Here is a 17,558-nt window from a genome sequence, read left to right as displayed (position 1 = left end):
GCTTCTTCTTAACGTTTCCTTTGAAATCACTCAACAGATGTAACAAGGCTATGAGAAGTCTATCTAGCCCTGGGTTTGTAATTGCTGTTAGTTTACAGGGTCGCCATAAACTACACAAGCTGTTTTTTTTCTAAACTATATGTATAAAAAAGAATTCCATTGGCTAGCCCCTCTCCCCATCACTGCCCCTGGGGGTAGGCATTCAGAATGGAATGGTTCTGCTGTAGAAGTATTGGACCCCAAAGCAACATGGTCCATTGGCATCCCTAGGAGTCACCCATGCCAAGAGTAGGACTGAGAAGTGCATTTTGATGGCCAGATAATGTATTCACGGTGGCCAAGCAAGACGATCACAGCCCGTTTTCTAGCACACCCACAACATTCGGTTTGCTCTCTGTTGAAATACAAGTCAATAAAGGTGGCCACAACTCATCCAAAATTGCTTGATGACACAAACATATTTGTATCCGTTAGAGTTAAGGCGCAAGAGAACCTGTGTAGGTTTCTAAGATGACGCCATGTCTCTAAGGTACCATTTTTTCAAACAAGTTCTTCCCTGCAAAAAAATCCTTCTTATCAGTTGTGTGTCGGTCCCACCGGCATTAGTGAACTCGCGCAAGACTACAACTCCCAGAATGCGCGTATTCCTGAAATAGAAAACCAAGACAGGAAACATTCTTTTAGCTTGGCGTAAAGGCAGAGTGTCTTTGATGTTCCCGTTTGCTTAAAAAACGGGACGCGTGGATGCAGCTCGTGCACTGTACACAGTGAACAGCTTGCTGCTCAAAGCTGTGGCAAGTCATGTGAGACCTGCGCTTTCCTGCGCCTTTCCTGCTCCCTGCCAATGTTTTCCTAGCAGAGTGGCAAAAAAAGTTTTCCACCGCTTTTTACACATGCGGATTTAATTAAAATATAAACTGTAACGGTCTCGCTGCGGAGGCTATTTTTTTGTGTTCGAACCGCTGCTGAAGCCAATATGTTTACGGATTCCCTTTGTTCCAGTTTGGTTCCCTTTCCGTAAAGCTTGCTCCATTAGTGTTCGGCAACACAGCCCCTCTCTTCAAGATTAACATTTCTCGTGATTGTCCCTGACAGCGGATTTACTTTCAGAGGCTCTGCTAAGGATAACCAAAAAAGGGCATATAGCAAGACAATTTTGGCAGCCCGCATGAATTTTCGGAGCTTTTTAGGTCTTGGCCCTGTGATGCGCGGCTTCCCGAGCATGCCTGGGGAATGACAGGCATCTCTGCAGGCAGGCTGAACCCACCTTGGCGATGCGCAGCCATTGGCTGCCGCTCGAAATACGGAGACAATGCATACCACTGGCTGCCAACTGTAAACAGAAGGGATATGTATTCACTTAGTACTGACTTTTGGGCGGGGCCACAGGACGCTCCATAGTTTTATTCAATAGAGCCGTGTGCCGGAGAGTGCCTGTGTGCTTTCGTGCTGCGCGTCTCTCTCTCAGCAGCCAGACCCATTTCCTTCCCCCTCCTCGCTGAAAAAGTTGCTGCTGCAGAGGTAAGGCATTGCAATCTTATTATTATTTTATTTAATAAGGAGCAACCTTTGTTGCTACCTTGACGACTTTAGGGGCTCGGAAAGACTCGAACCATGATGCTAACTTGTAATGAATGAACCTTGAAAAATATAAGATGTCGGCTGTGTTCGGGGTTTTCCAGCAATTAAAACTGAGGTTTGCAGATGAAGTGACTTTATAGATGCCTGCATGCACAGTTCTGTGCATTTAAAAATGAAACCTTTCCAGCGATAACGTTCGTGTTTCGATCATGCACGTTTAATTCCTATAGGAATGAGAAACATACGTACCTTCCACATAAGTACGCTTACGAGTGACATGCAGTACCTTGAAGTGGTTAATAAGCTGGCTTGTAATACAATGCCCTCTTTATCGCTTTTCCATCGTACATTTGGAAGTTTATATAAACGACGCTCTAAAGCAGAGGCTTGCATGACAGTCGCACATGCAACTTGCACCGTTTTACACAAAAAGCTTATGTGAAAGGGGGCAGTGAAACACAGAAGTCCAGGCAGCTTCCTGAACGGTTCTTCCCGAATATGTGGGCTGAGGCGATAGCGTCCTGCAGCAGTTCCTGCGCCGAAGTCGCCTGAGTGCATCTGCGAGCGGGTTTTCCTGTTACAAAAAGAGAATGCATGCAGCCCCAGACGATTACCGTCTCTGTGTCAGCCAGACTGGTTTTCCAGGAAGAGAGGAAACAGACTTCCCGGTGCGAGCTCCTTGGACAAGCAGAGGCAGCTCGGCTCTTTGTGCGAGTCTGATAGCCGATAGAAACGCCTTCTGCAGCCTGGCATTCCAGCCAGGAGCGAGCAGGACGAGGCACACGAGAGACGAGCAGCAGCTTGAAGGGAGGGGGACAACAAAGTAGAATTCATCAACTCTTTACTGACTTTCGAGCATTTGTTTGCTGAAAGACATAGATGTGCCGGTTCTTTGCGACCGGCTCTATGACAGGACGTTTAGTTTTATTTTCTTCCTATATTGTATTTTCGCATCGTGTGACATTCATGTAAATATGTGGCGGTCCTTTTAGCTTCTTATTGATGATTTTTGTTTTTTAAATGTGTGCATGCGCTCGTGTTTTTTTTTACATGTACTAATTAATGTAAGACAGGACCAGCCAGGCCCACATTCCTCTCCACTGCTGGAAGCACACACACACACACACAGGAGGCTTGGAATGCGCCATTATCCCGTCGCCCTTAGGGGGAAGACTGGGCAGGCAGCCTGGGGGCAAAGGTGACGGAGGTCATTCGCATTTCCAGAACAATGTGTGCCCTTTGGCATCTGAAAATGGGCAAAGATGTGGGACGTGTCATAACAGGAACCACCTTTGTGGCTGACAGCCATGATGGATTTGAAGCTTAAGTGACGTGACGGCAGCCCTTGTAAGTAACGGTCGGGTAGGCCAGCACTGACGTAGTAAACCTGCCACGCGCATTTTTCATTGAAGGGCGGGCAGGAAACTACAGGGGCCAAATACATACATGCTAATGCATCTCAAAACATTGCTTAAAGCTGACCCACTTATGTATTTACGAAAAGTGGTATTTATGTTTTTAACGTAGTGGGCCCTCACTCGCAAAAAGTAGTTTTCCAAATCAGTTACTCATAAAAAGCAACCCCAAACAAAGCTAAACACATCCCCTTGTATTAAGGTGGCTGATTTATGCGTTTTTATATAGCGCGGACTTTACCCGAAGGCGTCAGAACGCTTCACAATTGAAACAGAAAATTACAAGTGAACAAATTACAAAAGCAGACGATAAGTTACATGAGGTAAAAGTGACAATTGTGAGCAATCAAAATACACGAGGTAGCAAACAGTGCATTGCAGGAGGAAAGAGTGACAAGTGTGCAGGTTACAAGAGAAAACAAAGTACAATTAGAGGGAATATACTGCGATATATGCTAGACACTCGGGCACAAGAGCAAACGTTACGTAGGCAATGGTGGCACTTGTGCAAATATCATAAGCAAACAATGTGAGAGGTAGCAAACAGTGTGTTACAAGAGAAAAGTGGCATGTGCATGTTACAAAGGAGTACCAAACACAGGTACAAGGATAATACTGCAATAAATGGCATACACTCCAACCACAAGAACACCTTGGGAAGGCACTGCCATAGTCATGGAGAATAGAGTTTTCAGTAATGGGAGGTCTTCCCTCAGATAAAAGAGAGGGCGTGAATTACTTTTGGAGGTCTCTTTGGAGGAGGTGCTTGAATGTGATAGGAGGTGAAGATCACTTAAGCAGAAGACAGAAACTGAACCATGCTGTTCATTCTGAACATGAGGATGGAACAGTGGGAACAATGACCAACATGCGCCAGAGTTGCATGTCAGTTTTAGGACCCAGACCCCCACCCCCATGCCACTTTTCAAAACCAGCTGACAGTCAAAAGTGGAAAGTGAATGCATTTTCCAATTCGTGGTGTTTTGGAGTGTGTTCTTGAACATACATCTTTCTCTTGGATGTTTGTAGTGAAATATGATTCTCATTGACATTCCAGTTGACTAGCTGTGGTTGCTGCTGGACCTAGTTGATGGCATATACAAATATGGATATGTGATGAACTGCTATGACAGCAATTGCATTTGCATTTTGCGGCCGGTGGTTGGTTTCTAATGGTGTCCATTGAATGTAGTCTTTTTGTCAATGGAACCAACCTTTTTTTTAATGGTTTGCACATACACACACTCACTCACATACATGCACACACACACACACACATACACTCTCATGCATATGTGCACACACACATACAGCTTCACGATTCAGTTGGAACTGTTCCCACCTAAGATTACACTCCACAAAACATTACACATTAAGATAAACATACAATGTATAGTTTTTCTGACATCAACAAGCAGTGATCTGTACCTTGCATATACAGACACTGACAGCTCCCAGATGGTTTGCCTTCATGTGATTCTTTGACTAATTTGATCATCTTACTTATAAACTAGAAAGAGACTTTCTCGTACACCTCCGTTGTGTGAAAAGGTTCGGTGGCAAATATGCAAGCACTGAACTACATCTTTGAAGCAAGTGGGACATGTGCCGAGAAGGGATGTGTACGGTTCTGGGGCTAGCAAAACTCCCTTGTGATTATGTGCTCAAATTATGGTGGGAAGAAGTGCCAACCATATAAAATAACTAACTAAGGAAACCGAATTATGAATTGACCACATCAGACACAGAATATTTTCCTTTAAATCAGATAAAAGCATGGATGGCCCAGTTTTCTGTATATGATATGAAGCATAGGCTTATGAAAAGACGCTGTGCCGCCATGCCCATCTACAAATCATCCACTTTGAATGTTTAGATTGCACTACACTCATGCTTCCTGGGTGGGTGGTCTTTACTGACATGGTAGATGCCTTTTTGGTCAATATGTGTTTGTCCTATATAAGGCTTTCTATGTTTATTATGTGTTCAGCTATTAAAGGTGTTTAGAGGCCCTATGGCATTTATGCATTGCCAAATAATATTAAACAAGACATTGCTTTTTTAAACTAGATTGAATAGTAGCAGCAAAGTCAATGATCGATTCTTGTAAATGATTATGACCAGCAGTTGGAAGCAGAGTGACAAAGGGTGAGAATTGATGGCTGATGACTGCATTAACTGCGAACACTTGTCTGTCTTAAACTTGAAATACTTCATCACTGTTTTTGATGCCATTTTCCGTAGCACAACCATCTTTATAGAACCATCCCCAATTATTGGTTCTCATCTTGTGTCTGTAGCTCCCTGTTGTTTCTAATGAAGAGATGGTTGTGTGAGATCAAGTAACTTCTAAAAGAATGGTTTTTCAGCATCCAGGGTTTTTAAGGACCCCATCAATATATAATAACTGTTTTTAGTTGTAAATTGATACTGTCTTGAATTCCATCTTGAAAGTCAGTAAACATGACCACTGGTATAACACTTGGGACCAGAGCTAATTCCTAACTGCAGCCCTTAATGAGGGATCAAATAGGATAAATATGTTGAATACAGCCCTGTACGCACCCTGCAGTGACATGCCAGGGTACTCGCCCCCAAGGTTGGATATCAAATGTCCCAGCTTCTGCTGTAAGCGCTAGTCTGTCCGAATGAGGTCGCACACTGCTCGTCCCATCAGCGTGTAACCCCGGAGCATGATGGTCGATGTGGTCGGTATCAGCAGGTGCGCTTCTACCCGGGTCTTGAGTCTTCTAGGTATTCACTTGGTGTGCTTGCCATTCCTGAAAGCGCTAGACTGATCACTTCTCTGCAGCTATTCCACAGACTGGAATCAGAATGTACCCTGTGAAGATTAATGAATAGTCTTTCAAAAACGCCATCAATGTTAAATCAGTTGATGGTATTTCTGTCTGCAAATTATTATGAAATGTGAAACTCTACAATAGGGTCTATGTTTCAGCATGAATGGGGGAACCTTTTTCTTTAATTTTACTGCCCTTAGGAATAGATACATTTCGACCTTTTAAAATATTTTTACATTACATGGATGTTTCAAATACTGCTCAGCATGCATTGCAGTTAATTGCATTTTGTGTTGCGTAGCACATACTTCACATGGTTTCTTTTGTGCTAGCTGCACAAGGAGCCTGGTAAGGAACAATTAAGGATAACTTTGTTTGGAATTGCAATTGTTTTCAGTATTTCCTGACTGTGAGATAGTGGCTGGAGCTCAGGTGCACAGACAGACAGTGTTCAATATAGTTGGGCCAAACTTATGCTGTTTCCTGAGAATGCAGAGCAGGAAGGGATCTGCTGAACGCAGCTATCTAGGAGAATATTACGTTACAGATTTTCATCTTCAAGAATAAAAGGGCTACTCGAATCTTGCATCACGTTGCAAGGCACGTGGATCTTGGAGTAAATTGAAGCGGTGTCATTTTTTTGAGTAAAGTGATCAAGCGGGCCAATTTGAGAGTTCTTGTAAGAAAACTAGAAGCTGAATTCTGAGTTAAGGGAAAAGATGAGTCCTCTTGCTGAAGCTCAAATCGTGAGAGAGAGTCCATAAATTATGTGAAAACGAACAATGGATATAACGGCAAAGATATGGCTGGTGCAGGTGTGACAAAGTACATTTTTGTGCAAGATTTTCATCCGAAGAAAGGAAGATGCTGTGAGAGATGAAAAGTGAGGGGGCAGCGGCTGGTGGACATCGAGCTTAAAACCCAGATGCCTGGTACCTTCTACTGGTTTCCTTCTGTCATATTGCCATGTTCCGTAGGTTCTCCTCTCTTTCAAACGCTATCACCTCCATGTTTCGAGCTTAGCTTAAGCCAGTGGCCTGCTGTTAGTTCCAGTCCTCCATCATGCATGTTTGAAAGTGCCTAGCTGTCACACCCATTTGTTCATCCAGTGTAAGGTCTGGGTATCATCTGCATAGATATGGAAGTAGAAGCCCTAGGATTGGATGTGGCACATCTCTGGGCACGCATGTTTATGCAGTAACCAACTGGGGGATAGTGACCATCCATGTGGGCACCACAGGACAAGTGTTGAAAAAAGGTTGGGTGGAAATCTGCTAGCAATCTCCAGTCAGGAGGAAGGTGAACCTTTGCTATAAAGCCTGGCACATGCAGATTGTTTGAAGAGGATTGACTATTGCACGTGGTCATCCTATCAGAGGAGGGTTTTTATCGAGGGTACCCTGCACCTTTTTGTGTGTGTCTAGACTGTTGCCAATTCAGGGAAGGGCCTTGGGCCTGGCTTAATGTTTCCACATTTGATTTTATTACGGATGCGAGCCAATATTGGTAATGTTTTAACAAACCAAAATAATCTTGCTCACAACAACCCTCCACTCTAATGAGGCAACGTGAAGTTTACTAATGGGCACGCCGATAAAGGAATAGTACCTAATATTAGCATAAGTGTGCAGTTTATTTAAAGTGGCATGTATTTGAAACAGTGTTTCAATGTCGTTTGTTTTTGCCACATTGTTTTATCAATGGCTGTATCGTGAGAACTGATGTAGTCTTGGATCAGGAATGATAAACCAATCTCACATTTTACCTGGAAGCTACTACAACCCCCCCCCCCCCCTCCCCCCCCGTGGGCGGTATCACCTACTTTGGGAACCACTGCAGTAACTGGAAGATGATATGTTGCATCGACCTCTCACTCCCCTTCTCTTCTTGGATTCCTCAAGAAGCTAAAGCCCTTGTTTTTCAATTAACCAGTCTACTAAAGGCAGGGTGAGGCACACACCCCTGACCAGTGCCAGGATACCCTTACTCTATGCTTTACAAATAGACATAGCATCACATAAAATAACATAACATATGTTTGTTACTGATGTCAATTGCAAGGAGTAGTTATTTATGCAAACTATAAAAAGTTGCTCCCAAGCTCTTCAAAGAGTTTTAACTAATATTGATATTTGTAAATTATGTCTCAATGCAAATTTTTTGGTCCAGCATTTTGTTCTTGTCTGTTCCCTAGATGGCTGGTAATATTCATTTATATATGCATTTATTTGAAATGTTGTCTCCGTTCCATGGGACAGAACCTGGTGGTTGTCCCTAGGGTGAGGAGGGCTCGTGCTGGTGGCCGCTCCTTTCGAGTGCTGGCTTCTCAGCTCTGGAATTCCCTCCCCATCCCCATCCGTAGTCTCCAGCTTTATTTGACCTTTCGCAAAGCGATCAAAACATTCTTGTTTCTTCGTTATAAGTTGTTCTGTTGTCTTCAGCGGTACTGCTCTGGTTTCAGAGCTGGGACGCCCCTTTTCTGGGGCAGCTGTGCGCTTTACAAATCCGCCTAACATAACATACCATAACATAATGCAACATGCCACCTAGGCCACTTATGAGCACCATAATAGAAAGCAAATAACATGAAATTTGAGAAGTTCTGAATAAAGAATGCACATTGCCTGATGAATAGGATGGACCGACATTTGGCCATTTATAGGCTTGCCCCTCTGATATCTTTTCCCTCTGATGGAAGAGCTAGCAGCTGTTTTGATGGCGGGCAAACCACAGTCCTCTGCATATTAACTGAGGTTGGGAACTGTGAAAATTCTACTTAACCGGCTCACATTAGGAGTCAAGGGTTGTGACTGTTCTAAGGTTTGGAACCTGTCTCTTAAGAGATTTCTTGACATACATAATTTTATTAAAGAATCCCTGTGTGATCAGATGAGGCAAAGTGGATCACAGGTTTCTAACTGGAACATAGTGGCACACTGAATGTTGTCAGGGCATGTGGCCGGTATGCTTTCCATGTGAATGTAATGAAGAATTTAATCAGAAACCATTGGAGAGATTTCAGGGCAGGCTTATATAGTCATGATTTTATATGTGCCAGTTCATTCTCCAGATTGATTTTCAAATCTTTAACAAAGTCTTGAAGATGTTTTATGCCCCTTCCTAAGTTTAACCCCCCCTTCATTACTGCTACATTATATTGCTCTACCATTTTTTTTTATTTATATGGAAGCTCAGAGTTGGTGTGGCAATCGTCTTCAATTTTCTTAATGCAGTTCTGGTAATTTATAAATGTCTCAGATGTTGTTGTGCCTGGTTCCGTATGGCGGGTAAGCTGGAGGCACTTCCTCCACTATGCCAGTCACAACCAACCACCTGAATATAGAGTTCGTCACCATGCTGCGCCACTTATATGAAAAAACTATGAATTCCCTCTGTCCTAATATAGACAAAAGCAGCCATTACTATTTGGTAACGTTTCATTCTGGTCCCCTCCCTGAAGGCCTGATGATTTTGGACCACCAACAGTCTCTGATGGGTATACCGGTCACACTTAAAGATTCTACTGCAACAAATAGCAATGTGCAATGTGACGGAAGGGATGCTTTAATTAATCTCATGATTCAGAAAAGGGGGTGGTGATGAACAGAGTGTCTGAATTAAGCAGACCACTCTTACCCAGTCCAAAGATCAGGGCTTGATCCAACATCGTTATTTAGCTCACTGCACCATCCCAGCTCAGAACCTGGCTATATGCAAATCAGTCTGTCCCTGGCCCAGTGCATCATGGGAACAGGGCAGACTAAACTACCAAGCCAATTCTTCACCAGAAAGGAGACAAGCTTCCGGGGACCGGTTTCTGGCATTTCAGCCGTCGTCGGCCCGGCTTGCTTGAATCCTGATGGTGTAGTGAGCAAGGGACTCATGTCTGCGTATATTCTGCCACACCTATAGTGGCCAAAAACGATTCAGAAAAGGGGGTGGTGATGAACAGAGTGTCTGAATTAAGCAGACCACTCTTACCCAGTCCAAAGATCAGGGCTTGATCCATCACCGTTATTTAGCTCACTGCACCATCCCAGCTCAGAACCTGGCTATATGCAAATCAGTCTGTCCCTGGCCCAGTGCATCATGGGAACAGGGCAGACTAAACTACCAAGCCAATTCTTCACCAGAAAGGAGACAAGCTTCAGGGGACCGGTTACTGGCATTTCAGCCGTCTTCGGCCCGGCTTGCTTGAATCCTGATGGTGCAGTGAGCAAGGGACTCATGTCTGAGTATACCCTGCCACACCTATAGTGGCCAAAAACGATTCAGAAAAGGGGGTGGTGATGAGCAGAGTGTCTGAATTAAGCAGACCATTCTTACCCAGTCCAAAGATCAGGGCTTGATCCATCACCGTTATTTAGCTCACTGCACCATCCCAGCTCAGAACCTGGCTATATGCAAATCAGTCTGTCCCTGGCCCAGTGCATCATGAGAACAGGGCAGACTAAACTACCAAGCCAATTCTTCACCAGAAAGGAGACAAGCTTCCGGGGACCGGTTTCTGGCATTTCAGTCGTCGTCGGCCCGGCTTGCTTGAATCCTGATGGTGCAGTGAGCAAGGGACTCATGTCTGAGTATACCCTGCCACCCCTATAGTGGCCAAAAACGATTCAGAAAAGGGGGTGGTGATGAACAGAGTGTCTGAATTAAGCAGACCACTCTTACCCAGTCCAAAGATCAGGGCTTGATCCATCACTGTTATTTAGCTCACTGCACCATCCCAGCTCAGAACCTGGCTATATGCAAATCAGTCTGTCCCTGGCCCAGTGCATCATGGGAACAGGGCAGACTAAACTACCAAGCCAATTCTTCACCAGAAAGGAGACAAGCTTCCGGGGACCGGTTTCTGGCATTTCAGCCGCCGTCGGCCCGGCTTGCTTGAATCCTGATGGTGCAGTGAGCAAGGGACTCAAGTCTGAGTATACCCTGCCACACAAAAAAACGGTGATGGATCAAGCCCTGATCTTTGGACTGGGTAAGAGTGGTCTGCTTAATTCAGACACTCTGTTCATCACCAACCCCTTTTCTTAATTAATCTCAGCCACAGGCGATCGCTCTGAGATCCATTCCCGACCATCTATGTCACTATAGACAGAGACCTACCACATACAAATCAGCTTTGGGCCTGTTCCACGAAGAATAGCCCAGCCTGAAAAACCAGGCCAGGTACCCTCCAGACTGGAACAGAAGCGACCCCAAGTCTCTATCAATCTATGGAGGGCTTCTGGTGTGGCAGACCTGCTGTCTCTTGTGATATAAGATGACTGACCTTCAATGCATGGATCCTTCTTTGGAAATACCATGACTAATGCTTCCATCACAGTGGAATTTTTCTCTGTCTCTGAAAGCCTTATTTGGCATGGTAGGCATGAGCTGGGAGCCTCTCTGTCACCATTCCAGCCGGCGTCGGGTCTGCCACAAGAGTGAACTCCTGCAGGCTTGCCCCTATGATATAATTTCCCTCTGATGGAAGAGCTAGCAGCTGTTTTGATGGTGGGCAAACCACAGTCCTCTGCATATTAACTGAGGTTGGGAACTTTGAAAAGTGTAGACGGGGCTTCCTAACAATTTTTGCCGAGTGTCCCATTTTTCTGAATATCCTCCTCTCGATGAGTCACTAAGTACATATAAAGTGGAATTCAGCCATAGCAGCATTAAACAGATTAGTTCATTACTTTTACTAAAGATAAACTTTTACGATATGTGCAAAAAACCTGTACATGATCCAGTTGTTAATAGCCTGGAAATTACGAATGATGTTGCTGCAATTTATAATAGGAAAACTCTTGTAGGCCTATTAACTAGATATACCTGGCAGACGGAAATGATTACTTAAAATTGTATGAATCGGCATTTTAATTGGAGAGGTACTCATTAGCACCGAGAGGCGAATACATTGGCAGAGGCTACATTTTATTCAAAACGACTTGACTGCAAGGTGCAAAATATAATAGCCACTTTAAAAAAAAATGATTCTTGCGTTTGAATTTCTGTAATATAGCACTTTACTCTGAACTAGTCTAGGACATTCATGATATATTTGATCAAGGCATGGTGATGAAATTAAATATTTCATTTCATTCACTTTCTTGTATTTGGGTGTGCTCTGCCTTCATTCAGGACAGCAGAATCCTGACAAAGACAAAAATGCTCCGTATTAAATATCATTTGACATGGAATAGATGCTTGCAAAAAATAAAAATTGATGGTCAGAATGTTGAACAATGTTAAACATTCAACCCAGTACAGCAATATGGGCCTAAATCCATAGAGTTTTTGCTCCCCAGGCTATTCCAGTTTGAACTTAGCCATATGCAAATCAGTCTTGACCCTGCCCCTAAACTGCCAGGCCAGGCCCTCCCTGGGCTGGAAACAAGCATCTTAAGACCAGTTTGGGGGTTTCATCCCTCATCAGCCAGGCTAGCTTGTTTCCAGTATTATTATATGTACATGCTTTTATGATGATTTTTTATCGAATAAAGCTCATACTACTACTACGTATTATGAAGAGCATGGGACCCACGTCTGGGCTTACTCGCCCCACATGGGGTGACAAGTGCAAAAAGAACAATTGATGGACAGTATGTTGAACAATATCAAAAATTCACCCCAGTACAGAGATCTGGATCTAAATCCATTGTTTTTCTTTGCTCCCCATGCCATTCCAGTTTGAACCCAGACATATGTAAATCCGTCTTGACCCTGCTCCCAATGGGGACAGTCCATCTTGAACTGCCAGGTGAAGTCCTCCCTTTTGGACTGAAAACAAGCATCCTAGGACTGCTTTTGGGGTTTCAACCCTCATCAGCCAGGATAGCTTGACTCCAGTGGCATGAAGAGCATTGGACCAACATCTGGGCATACCCGCCCCACTCGGGTGCCAAATGCAAAAAGAACAGTTGATGGACAGAATGTTGAACAATGTCAAATATTCACCCGAGTACAGAGATCTGGGCCTAACTCCATCATTTTTTGCTCCCCATGCCATTCCACTTTGAACCAGCCATATTCAAATAAGTCTTCACCCTGCGCCCAATGGAAACAGTCCATCCCGAACTCCAAGGCCGTCCTCCCTGACCTGGCTTTGCAGTTCGGGCTGGACTGTTCCCATGAGGAACAGGGTCAATACTGATTTGCATATGGCTGGGTCTGATCTGGGGTGGTGAAGTGAGCTAAAGAACGATGATGGATTCAACCCAGATCTGTGACTGGGAAGTGTCTGAAATGATTCAACGCTCAGTCCGTCATCTTGTGTTTACTTTGTTTGCCCTAAGTTGGGAGTGTATGCCCAATAGTGGTACAGTTGCTCACTTTACTACTGGATTCAAGCTAGCCTGGCTGAGGAGGGGTGAAACTGGTACCAGGAGGTTTGTTTCCTGTCCAGGGTAGACCTGGTTTGACAGTTCGGGTGGAGTGTTCCATGAGGAACAGAGTCAAGAGTGATTTGCATATGGCTGGCTCTAAAATGGGGTGGCAAAGTGAGCTAAAGTTCAATGATGGATTCAACTCAGATCTCTGACTGGGGGTGCATGTTTGAAACGTTTCAGCGCTCCGTCCAGCATCTTCTTATGTTTGTGTAGTATAGATGCTAGTATCATTCTTTTTAAGTTTAATTTCTTAATCGCCCCCCTCCTGAAACCTCTATGTGGCTTTACATGGTGTTCTGTGCAAACAGGAAATTGTATTGTATGTATCAACTCTGACATAGGTGGATAGATTTATTATTGTTGCAGATGCAGTTTCAGGCAGAGGACAGTAAAACGGACAAATCTGAAATGGTAGCATAATTTATTTCGGTGAACGAAAGAAATACAAAATTAGACTCATGTTCAGAAAGTAAAAAAAATTCCAAATAAATAAATGCAACTGAATAATAGAAATACATTTTTATACAGCAAGAAATGCCTAGAAGAGGCTGATATTGTTAACGCATTACTTAACTTTTGGAGTGGTCCAAGTAAAAGTAAAAACTTCAGTCCCTAATATTTGCCCACTAGGGCAATCGGATATCCTCATATTTTACGATAATCAGATGCAGGTGTGATGTGACTTAAGGAGACAGTTGTCATCATGTGAATTTCATATCATAAATGAAAAGGTCTCTCTTCCCTGCTCGACATCATTTTCTTACTTAAAACCCTTGCGAACAATGACGAGGAAATAAAGTTCTGACTGTGAAAAAATGCTGAAAAACAGAAGCAATGAACATACAATTGGAATTGTTTTTAGCAAACCAAACCGTCACATTTTGCCAAGGAAAGACACAGAGGATATAATTGATCACCATCATACACACACTGCCGTGGTAGAAGCTGTAATGGCAAATCAATTGTCTTTTGGGATTTTAGAGATGTCAGAAGGAGAAGCTTATGACATGGTATTTGCAAAAGCACAGTGTTTCCGTGAATATAGTAAGGAGAATTGATTCACAAAAGAAAAAATGCCGGCATCATGGAAGGAGGCAGTGGTGGTGCCGATTTTTAAGAAGGGTGATAGGTTTGACCCTCGATGCTATCGCCCTATATCATTAATCGATGCATCATGCAAATTGTTGGGAAGGGTTATCTTGGACAGACTGGAAACATGGGCAGACTCGGTGGGCCTTATCGTGAACTCCCAATATGGGTTCAGAAAAGGAAAGGGGACGGTCGAATAGTGTCTGAATTTGGCACTAATTATAGGCAAGTACACGAAGGCAAGGAATTCCTCCATCCACCTTGCCTTCATGGACCTCTCAAGTGCATTCAACACTGTTTGTAGAAGCAAGCTCTGGCAAATTATGGATGATATGGGCTTTGAGGAACCTTTAGTTACATTGCTTCGCAGACTGCATGAAGCGACAACTGTGGCCATAAGGTTCGGACCAGGGGGGGAAAAAACAAAATCTATTCCCACAACCGAGGGTGTGCGACCAGGCTGCATTTTGGCCCCTTTCTTGTTCCTAGTGTATACAAATGGCCTGGAGAAGTACTTGTTGGACCATTGCTGTGATTTCCCAAAGGTAAATAGCAGGAGTATCCCGATGCTCTCTTACGCCGACGACACGGTATTAATGACCCTTACAGGAAATAGTACGCAGATTTGTCTTGACGCCTTTAATACCTTCATGCTGGACCTGGATCTGAAGGTAAACATTGCAAAATCTTTTGCAATGGTCTGTGGTCCAAAAGGGTCAAAAACTAGGAAGTTCATGGTAAATAATTTCACCATGGAAAAGGTAGATAATTTTAATTACCTGGGAAACCTTTTTAATAACAAACTGAGCTGGGCCCCACTAATGAAGGCTCGAGTTCAGAGTGCCAGTCGTTCCATAGAAGGTCTGTTCCGCTTTTGTGGTAAGCTAGGTCAAAAACCGGTCGCACACCTAAAAACCCTGTATAGATCTAAATGTCTGTCTGTGGCCACCTATGGGGCAAGGGTATGGGGGACTGAAAGCCCTGCCACGATACAGGTCATGGAAAACAAATTCTTAAAGCGTGTATTATTAATTCCATCGGGTTCATCGAATAGTTTCTGTCATGACGAAATGGGAATGAATTATGTGAGTGATATCATTCGCCTCTCGCCCTTATTATTATGGGGCAAAATATGGCTATCTGAGGACCTCCAGCTTTCCAGAGATATTCTCCAAGACTGTAAGAGCCTTGATAATGCAAAGCAGATCCCTTGGTTGTCATATGTCAGTGACATGTTACATAAAATAGGCCTGGGTCATGTTTATGACAATCCTGAAAATATCCAGGGAGACATTAAAGCCCAAATTAAAACAAGTTACAGGAAATCTTCACACACATTTTCCTTGGTCAGGTCAACAGGATGTGTGGTTAAATTACAGCACCAGTTCTACTTAACTTTTACAACCCACGTGCAATAGCGGTTTTATCTTACAAAGTTCAGGCTAAACATTCTGCACTTTCTTTTCGTCTTTCCTAAACAAGGGGGTTGGTGTGAGAGGCTGCCCCCTTGTCCTTGTAATAGCAAAGTTAGTCAGAGTACCATACATGTTGTCCTCTTTTGTTCTTTATATAAGGAACCAAGGACCAGATTTATTAAGCCCATTTTGAAGGGGCGGCAACCATGTAATTATAAAGAAGGTTATGACTACTTGTTATCATTATCATCTTCTGGAGTATGTTGCGCCATGTTAGACTTTATACGAGTGTCACTCCTGATTAGGAAACGGTATGGCTAACTCGGCCTTAGACCTGTACATCGTTGTGGGAACTTGTATTTACTTGCTGCTGTATGATGGCCATTCAATTATAAATACTCTGTGAAATAACACTTGCTGACTTAAGGTGATCAGTAAGGGTTATATTGTCTGTATGTTTCATCCTGATAAATGACTTGTGGAATATATCAACTTATGTTTTAATTTTCTTAATGTGTAATTTTAGATGGTTCATTTTAAAATTAAAATTGTAATCATGTTTTGTAATTTAAAATGTATACTTTTATGATTCTCTGTTTGAATAGAATAAAGTTTTTGAACCCGAACCGAACCGACTAAAAATAGTGCAGACAGTCAAATATGTATAACACCTGTTTTAGATACGGGAAGCTGTGAGACTCAGTTGAGTGAGGGGATGGGTGTATTGGGAGCTGTGGGAAGAAACCTACTTATTGATCAAATATTTTAAGGAAATATTCACCATTTAAATGTTCATGTATTATTAGGGGATATTTCCAAGAAGTGCATATCATAGCATACTAATAGGGTTTAGGAATGGTTTTGCAACACCACTGCGATCTCTCTTGAATTGCCCAATTACTGTGTCCAGTTTTAACATGGTGAATAGAAGAAAACATCTATGTTCACCCTTGGTATCATGATTAACATACATAGCTACCTATTATAAAGAAAAGATCGACAGCTTGATGTACAGCTGCTTCCATCACTGCACACTGGTGTTTAGTGCGTTATATCATTATATTTATTGCCTTCAATCATTTATGTAAACGCCCAACCAAGGACTTTCACCCGGAAAATTCACTGGGGCATTGTGTAACACTTCACAATTGTCTACAACAAGTTTTCACATTGAATGGTTATATTTAATAAAAGGTTGGATTATAAACATATGAAAAGTAGTCCTGCATTGATGACTTCATGATCAAGTTGATAATGGTTGAATGAACATTTGCCATCATTACGAGTCCATCTGCTGTGCATTTGAGACACGGATTGGTAATCTGTGCTGTATTATCAATACTTATTGACCAAATATGCTAATCATGTATACAACGGCACTCTTTCTTCTTTTCATTAGGTATTACCACTGTGTTTCTAAATAGAAAGATGTGTCTTTTCCCTTTCAATAAGCAGTCACTCTAAGAGTTACTTCCTGTTACCAGAACAAACAAATGCCACGTCCATGACATTAAGGCATGTGTTTCTGTGATATCTTACAAAAGCCATCACACTTTCGTTAAGCTGTGATCTGGTCTATCAAATCCTCTCTGTTGTGCATTCAGTATTGATCTAAAACACGTAGACGCATAATGCAATGCACGGTCATTTTCTTTGAGCCCAATATACATTTTAGGTCTGGTCAAGAGACGGTTTTAGCTGTATAGCCAGTCTTATGTTCCCCCAAAAATCATAATACAAATGCGTACATATGCACATATTGTTTCATGATGAGCTTTTGGCCAGTCCTATTCATCCATTGTTCTATTCTATAGTCCTTCGTATTTTCTTCAACTCCCCACAGCAAACATCATGGGGCAGTTCAGCAACCCACTGCATCCACCG

The 17,558-nt window shown here is 42.9% G+C and overlaps 1 protein-coding gene across 7 annotated transcripts in view; it reads left to right on the top strand.

Moving 5' to 3' along the window:
- Positions 1-1,284: 1,284 nt before the first annotated feature.
- The window catches only part of CALD1 (caldesmon 1), a 555,479-nt gene continuing 539,205 nt past the window's right edge, over positions 1,285-17,558 (top strand). For 4 of the 7 annotated variants that reach the window (XM_086921091.1, XM_086921074.1, XM_086921047.1 and 1 more), the window contains exon 1: positions 1,285-1,521. The gene's annotated coding sequence lies outside the window, so the exon portion shown is untranslated. The remainder of the gene's footprint in view (positions 1,522-17,558) is intronic. The other 3 variants (XM_086921136.1, XM_086921117.1, XM_086921109.1) reach the window with 1 other exon arrangement.

Source organism: Lissotriton vulgaris, chromosome 1_1 (genome assembly GCF_964263255.1).
Source record: "Lissotriton vulgaris chromosome 1_1, aLisVul1.2, whole genome shotgun sequence".
Classification (NCBI taxonomy): Eukaryota; Metazoa; Chordata; class Amphibia; order Caudata; family Salamandridae; genus Lissotriton; species Lissotriton vulgaris.
The sequence above is the reverse complement of the archived record's forward strand: the minus strand, read 5'-3'. Positions and strand labels throughout refer to the sequence as shown.